Source organism: Rousettus aegyptiacus, unplaced genomic scaffold, assembly GCF_014176215.1.
Source record: "Rousettus aegyptiacus isolate mRouAeg1 unplaced genomic scaffold, mRouAeg1.p scaffold_m13_p_13, whole genome shotgun sequence".
NCBI lineage: Eukaryota > Metazoa > Chordata > Mammalia > Chiroptera > Pteropodidae > Rousettus > Rousettus aegyptiacus.
Genome location: NW_023416288.1, coordinates 43,187,445 through 43,193,444, shown reverse-complemented (window position 1 = coordinate 43,193,444; position 6,000 = coordinate 43,187,445). Strand labels below are relative to the sequence as shown.

The following is a 6,000-nucleotide window of genomic DNA, read 5'->3' as shown; positions in this document are numbered from 1 at the left end:
CCAGAGCTGGTCGGCAGCTTTGTCCCTACAGCTGTGCGCTCAGAGCGACTGCCGGGGCCTCGGTTTCCTGACCTGAAATACAAGGGGAGGGCTGGAGACACCTGCCACAGATCTGCAGCTCTTCGTCGCCCTCTCAGCCACGAGCAGGGTGCAGAGTTTGGAGCCAGCGCTCGCCACTCCTGGCTGAAGGAGAGCTGTCTTCGGCCGGTCCTGATCCGCGGCGGATCCCGGCCGGGTTTTGGCCCCAGCCCGGGGGCGGGGCTCCGCGCGGCCGGAGGGGCGGGGCTGCCGCGGGCGGGGGCGGGGCCTGCGCCCGGGCCTCCCAGAGCTGCGCAGCGGGTGCGGAGGGCGGGGGGCAGGCGCCGGGCGGCGGGTGGGGGGCCGCGGCGCCGGGCGGGGGGGCGGGCGCCCCGCCGGCCCTTGGGGGGCCCCGGGGCGTGGAACCGGCGCGGGAGGCGGCCGCGGCCGGGCGGGCGCTGCCGGGCGGCGGGGGCCGGCTGGGCCGCGAGTCCTGCGGGGCGGGCGAGCACGTGTGCGCGCGTGTGCACCTCGGGGCGCGCGGCCGCCCCGCCGCCCCCCGCCCCCCACCCCGTGCGAACCGCTCCGGCCGCCAGCGGAGCCCCGGGCAGTGGTGGGGCTCGCTCAGGTTCCAACGTCAGGATTTTAAAGCACGTGTCTGTCTCTGTCATTTTTACTTTTAGGGCTTTGGCCAAATTGGGCGACTATCCCTAGATATCCACTTACCCCTTCTCACCGAGGAAGAGCGGGAGAAAGGGTAAGTAAGGAATGACCAGGGGTGGCCGCAGCTAGGACCGTCCGAGAGAGAGCCAGGGACGGCAGGTAGCTCCCAGGTAGATCCCACACGCCCCCCGGGGGGGCGGGGGCCTGGTGGCCGGACCCCAGCATCCCGTGGGGCACCCGCAGCCCCCCCACCGTCAAGGCTCACGCCCTCCGAGCCCGGGAGGAGGCCCGCAGCGGGGCACGGACGCGTGTTAGCCGCTTGACCTGACAGAAATCTGCCGTTAAGGTCGCCTCACCTCTGAGGAACGGTGGCCTTGTGCATCTCGGATTCCTGACAGCTGCGATTACTCCCTGCGACTGTGGCACTGAAGTCATGGTCCTCGATAGCGAACAGGAACCCCCTCCCATTTTAACAGGGGACCCCAAAGCGTGCAGCTAATGGCAGTATCACAAGTGTGGAAGTTCTTTTGGGTTTTGTCTCAAGCTTATAGGTGTTTTGGGGGTAGAATCGACTAGGCCGGGCCTCCTTCCCTGACTGCCCCTTGACTACACCCTCTCCAGCGTTCTTTGCACTTCTGAAAAGTTGCCAGACCAAACATGGACGCCCTTGGAAGTTCGCTGGGATTTTCAGGGTGGTCTCTTTCCTTGGTTCTTCAGTGGGGATTTTCCCTCATTCTCCAATACGCCACTCCCCTCGCCTCTCATCCCGGTGGGATGAAACCCACCTCCTCCCGGGAGTTTGGGAACGTGTTATGCGTCTCGTGTGTCACGTATAAACAAGCACTTCGAATGAGTTAAAATGCAGGCTAGCCACAAGCCAGAATGTAGAAAACCGCATTCTGGATGCACAGGAACGCTGGAATTTGCCCCTCCGGCATCTCGACGCGGGCCCACTGTGCCCTGAACCTGCTGCCTTATTTGTTATTTGTGCTCAAGTGGCAGGTGACCACATAACTTTTTACTTGATGAAAACCTAGAAAATAGTTGTTTATTGATGACGGGTCCATTCACTGATTCAATAACTATTTATTGACATAAGTAGGGTGGTAGAATAATGAGACCGTTGGAGGAGATGGCTGTTTGGGGTCAGGCCTTTAACCGATTTCCTCTGCGTTTCCTGAGTAGTTAAGTGTCACCAAGCAGGACCTTCTCTGTGCTGCCGGCCCCGGTGGCCCCAGTGGCCGAGGGTCTGTTCAGGGTTATGGGAGAACAAGTGTCATTTTTCTGCCGTTCTGTGGTGACCTTTCAAGGCTGACTGACCATGGCGATTTGTGTCCTGTAATGAATAGTATAGTCATTTTCCAGTGTAATCAAAGTACCGGTGTAATAATTAGATGAAGATAATTTTTTGAATTGTTCGATGCAAATGACCACAGAATAGAAGACATGGAGAGTGTTAGGGAGGACACACTTAGGAAAATAAACACTAAAGTTCACTTGCATGGGTTTCTGTACATCTGACTTCATTTTTTTATAGAAGTGAAAAAGGTGTCTTTTTTTGGTTACAAAGGTTATATAAGGTCAGAAAAACTTGTTTAAAATCAGATCTTGCAAGGACATGAAAGGCAGAAAGTGAGTCTCCTGTGTAGTCACTCAGATGACCCCTGTCAGCAATTCATGTTTATTTCTTCAACCTTTTGTTTTATAATTTGTTTCATAATTATTTGTTGCTATTTGGCAACATTGTACATTTCTGCCCTTCACCTCCATATTCCTGGCTAGTTCCCAGCATTCCTCGGCCCAGGAATCCTCAGGTAGAAGTAGCATGCCTTGTAAAGCCTTGTAGGTGCCAGTTTGATTCCTGGCTCTTTGTTAGTTCTGCCGCTTTGGGCCAATTAAAACCCTGTTCCTTAACTTCTCATCTGTCAAAACAGAACAAAGAGTATATTAAAAAGAATGTTAAAAAACGCACAGTGACCGGCGTCCAGATACGGTTAATTTCCCTCCTTGTTTGTCTGTCTGGTCGCCCATCACTTATGACCTTTCTTGTGATGGTGGAAAGCAGTCTAGTACTTAACTCTCCTGGGCGGTTGCCTTTTCACAGCGATCACCTGCTCCATCTGATCCTAGAATTTCTGGGACAAGGACTGACTCCCGAAGCGGCTCTGAGTCCCCCCATCAGGGCTGAAGAGCGCAGCTTGCACAGCGAGGGGGAAGGGTTCCTGTGATGTCTTTAAAAAGCTCTGGCACTATTCCCAAAACAGTGAGGAAGACACGACCGCCTTGAGCTGAGCGCTTGGAGTTAGGGTTTCTATTTCAGAAACGTCTATGGCTTATAAGAATTGCAATAAAAATGCTGATCCTTCATGTCCAGACTGTCACGATTTTGCCCGGTCGCGGGTTTAATAATACAGCTAAGCTGTGTACTTAGTGTCTCTAATACGGCTCTGGAAGCCAAGAGACAGGTCCACAGACGTCAGATTTCACACCGGCCATCCGGTCTCACTTTGCTAAGGAGTGCGTTTTGTCAGTAGATCGTAGGCGTATCAGTGGCACTGCCGTGGTGCGTGGCACTTCTGTGCGTGGCATTTAGTAGGATGCTTCATGCACATGGCAGCGCGCTGTGGATTAGCGTCTGGTCAGAGAAGCGCGTTTCCCACAGGTGTCTTCCGCTGTCACTGTTTTTACACGTTAACCAGGCGAATCAGTTTCTATTCCGGGCGATTTTCTTGTGGAAGGAAAATATTCCTCAAGAAAAGTCTCATTCCCAAAATTCGTTTTCAGCCCCTGGCCGCCACCGACCTTTTTACCGTCTCCATAGTTTTGGCATCTCCAGAATGTCACGTGGTTGGAGTCATGCAGCATGTAGCATTTTCCCTTAGTTTTTAGTTTGCCTGGGATAGCAGATTATTTACAAAGCATTTTGATATTTTTCCAAGAGCTTGTTTGCTTAATAAGAGTTTTATTAGTGTCAGATTTAAATACTAAATATAACTTAGCTTTATTAAATAATAATTAGTATTGTTTTTGTGTCAGGGTGATCTGAGGCACTTCATAGACTAACCAGCTTGTATTTTTTTTTTTTTTCACTATTTCTTGTGTAAGAGAACTGTAGTCTGAACACATACGTGGGTTATGACAGTTTAGAAGATTAATAGTTTGGGGCATATCTGGGGCATATGATTGTGTGAGGCTATTACTCTAAACATTGCATTGCAGCCTTCATTTTAAAGCTTTAAAAAATGGGCATTAATTATAAATTCCTAGACATTAAGGTGGTGCTGGATAGTGAAGAGAATGTGGGATGTGGGTACGAAGGTTTTACTCGCGTCCAGCTCCATTATCGGCTGTGTGACCGTGAACCTTGCGTCTCCGAGCTTCATTTTCCTTTTGGGAAAACTGAGATAATATGTATTCGAGAGGTACTTTTGAGGGCCATGTGAGCTGTTCGTAAGACTCCTGTGTAAATTAACTCATTACGAAGGCAGGTAAGGATATACTTGGTTCATGAGCTATATATATACTTGGTTACCAGCTTCACCTCTGTGATTGTATTTTGGGTTCGTGATAAAGGGAAATAATGATTTGGGGTTAAGAAGGCAATGCGGCGAGTCCTCACCATCACAGCTTCTTGGAACTGCATCAGAATGATGTATAAGAAAACCCTTTCTATCAAAGGCCAGCTCATACTAGCACAGCATCTCGGAGACGTTATGAGGAAATGATGTGGGATAAAATGTTGCTCGAGGACCTGCCGTGCTGCGGGAAGGATTATTTAGCTGTGTCTGGGAAGAAATGACTGGTTTTTATCTGAATACGTCTCATTGAATAAGCCTGCCCGTGTCTCCTCATGAAAGGTGTACCCTTGGGAACATTCTGCTTGTGTGCTTGGCTCCAAATCATATTTATTATCTGGTTGTCAGATTGAGATGTTAGCCCTCCTTCCAGAAGCATGAATTATACTGCCGAATTCAGTACAGAGTTAGAGACGAGGTAGAGTTAGGAAGATTCTGGGGGAAGAGAATAAAAGTAGTCTTATTGAAATCCTGTGGCAGGCGATATATTAAATATAATTTTAGTTTCAGTCAAAATGTCCCTATAGTTTAAAACAGTTAGAAAGAGGAATGGTCAGCGACATACTAATGAATTAAAATTACAGAAAACTTTACACCTCTGAGTTTGAGAATGCGTGACAGTGCTTTCTTCAAAATAACAGTGTAGTCGTCATTTTCTGTCAGTACAATTGACATCTTTATTAAATTGCAGGCTCAACTTTTTGTAGTCACTTCCCCCTATTACCTTCAAAATACGTCATGTTGCCAACGACAGAAAGTTGGACCGTTGTGTGGCCAGGATGTGGGTGTGGCTGTTCCAGCCCGAGCCCCTGCGGTAGCCATGGGGAGTCCAGAAGGAGATGTCCCCGCTGGACAGGAAGTCGCCTCCCTTTCGGTGTTATCTGACTTACGATGTTGGCAATGGGAAGAAGCACATTTACCGACCGTTCTAGAGAAGGCCGTCGTAGAACAGCTTTTGGACGTGTTTGTAACAGCCTCTCTGTTACAACCACAGAGAATGTCAGCCTGGAGAACCGAACTGGGTGATAGGGTGGATACCAGTCCCGTGGGGAAATTCCGTGACCCTTCTGTTTCATAAAATCTTCCTGGACATTTCACCCTAGATTTTGAAAAGGTAAAAAAAGAGATGGGAGAGTTTGTTTTCCACGCAATGGAGAGCAAAGTTGTTCAGTAAATGGCAACATTCAAGGGCAAGTTCATCTGTCTTGGATTTTATGTACATGAAAACTACCTGGGGAGCCTTAGCTCCGCCTTTTATCGTGGAGTTCTCATCTTTAACTCAGTCCGACTGCCTGCCTGGTTGGAGGTGACTGGAGACCACAACCATTTTCAGCCCTCAGGCAGAGAAGCAGAGTGGCACGTGACCTTGTCCCGTCTTTCTGAAGCGTTCTGTTCCATAACCTTTTAAAACTGATTTATTGGATAAGTAAAATTATGCTTGATATTTGAATCAGTTTTAGTTCTGGACACTTAGATGCTGGTGAAACTCTGGATTGTACTCAGTGATCGTTTTAAAATTCTCGTTAGACTAGCTCACTCCCCTGCCTACGGTGTTTGTGGATTGCATTTACCCTTGGGTTGCAGTAAAAACCTGCTTAAACAGGCCTAAAAGACCCTGTTTACCTCTCTAGCATTTTTCTATTTTTCCAGCTAACCGATAGACAGTGAGTTCTGTTTACCTTGGCCTCTGTTTTTTTTTTTTCAAGTCTGGGTCATATCTCCATAATTTCTAGTGCAGCTTTAA

The 6,000-nt window shown here is 49.1% G+C and overlaps 1 protein-coding gene across 8 annotated transcripts in view; it reads left to right on the top strand.

Annotated features, from left to right (window-relative positions):
* The first annotated feature begins 297 nt into the window (after window positions 1-297).
* IMMP2L (inner mitochondrial membrane peptidase subunit 2) overlaps window positions 298-6,000 on the top strand; it is a 631,779-nt gene continuing 626,076 nt past the window's right edge. For 6 of the 8 annotated variants that reach the window (XM_036231121.1, XM_036231122.1, XM_036231116.1 and 3 more), the window contains exons 1-2: window positions 298-339; window positions 702-775. The gene's annotated coding sequence lies outside the window, so the exon portion shown is untranslated. Of the gene's footprint in view, window positions 340-580; window positions 776-6,000 lie in introns of those variants that run through there. The other 2 variants (XM_036231120.1, XM_036231117.1) reach the window with 2 other exon arrangements.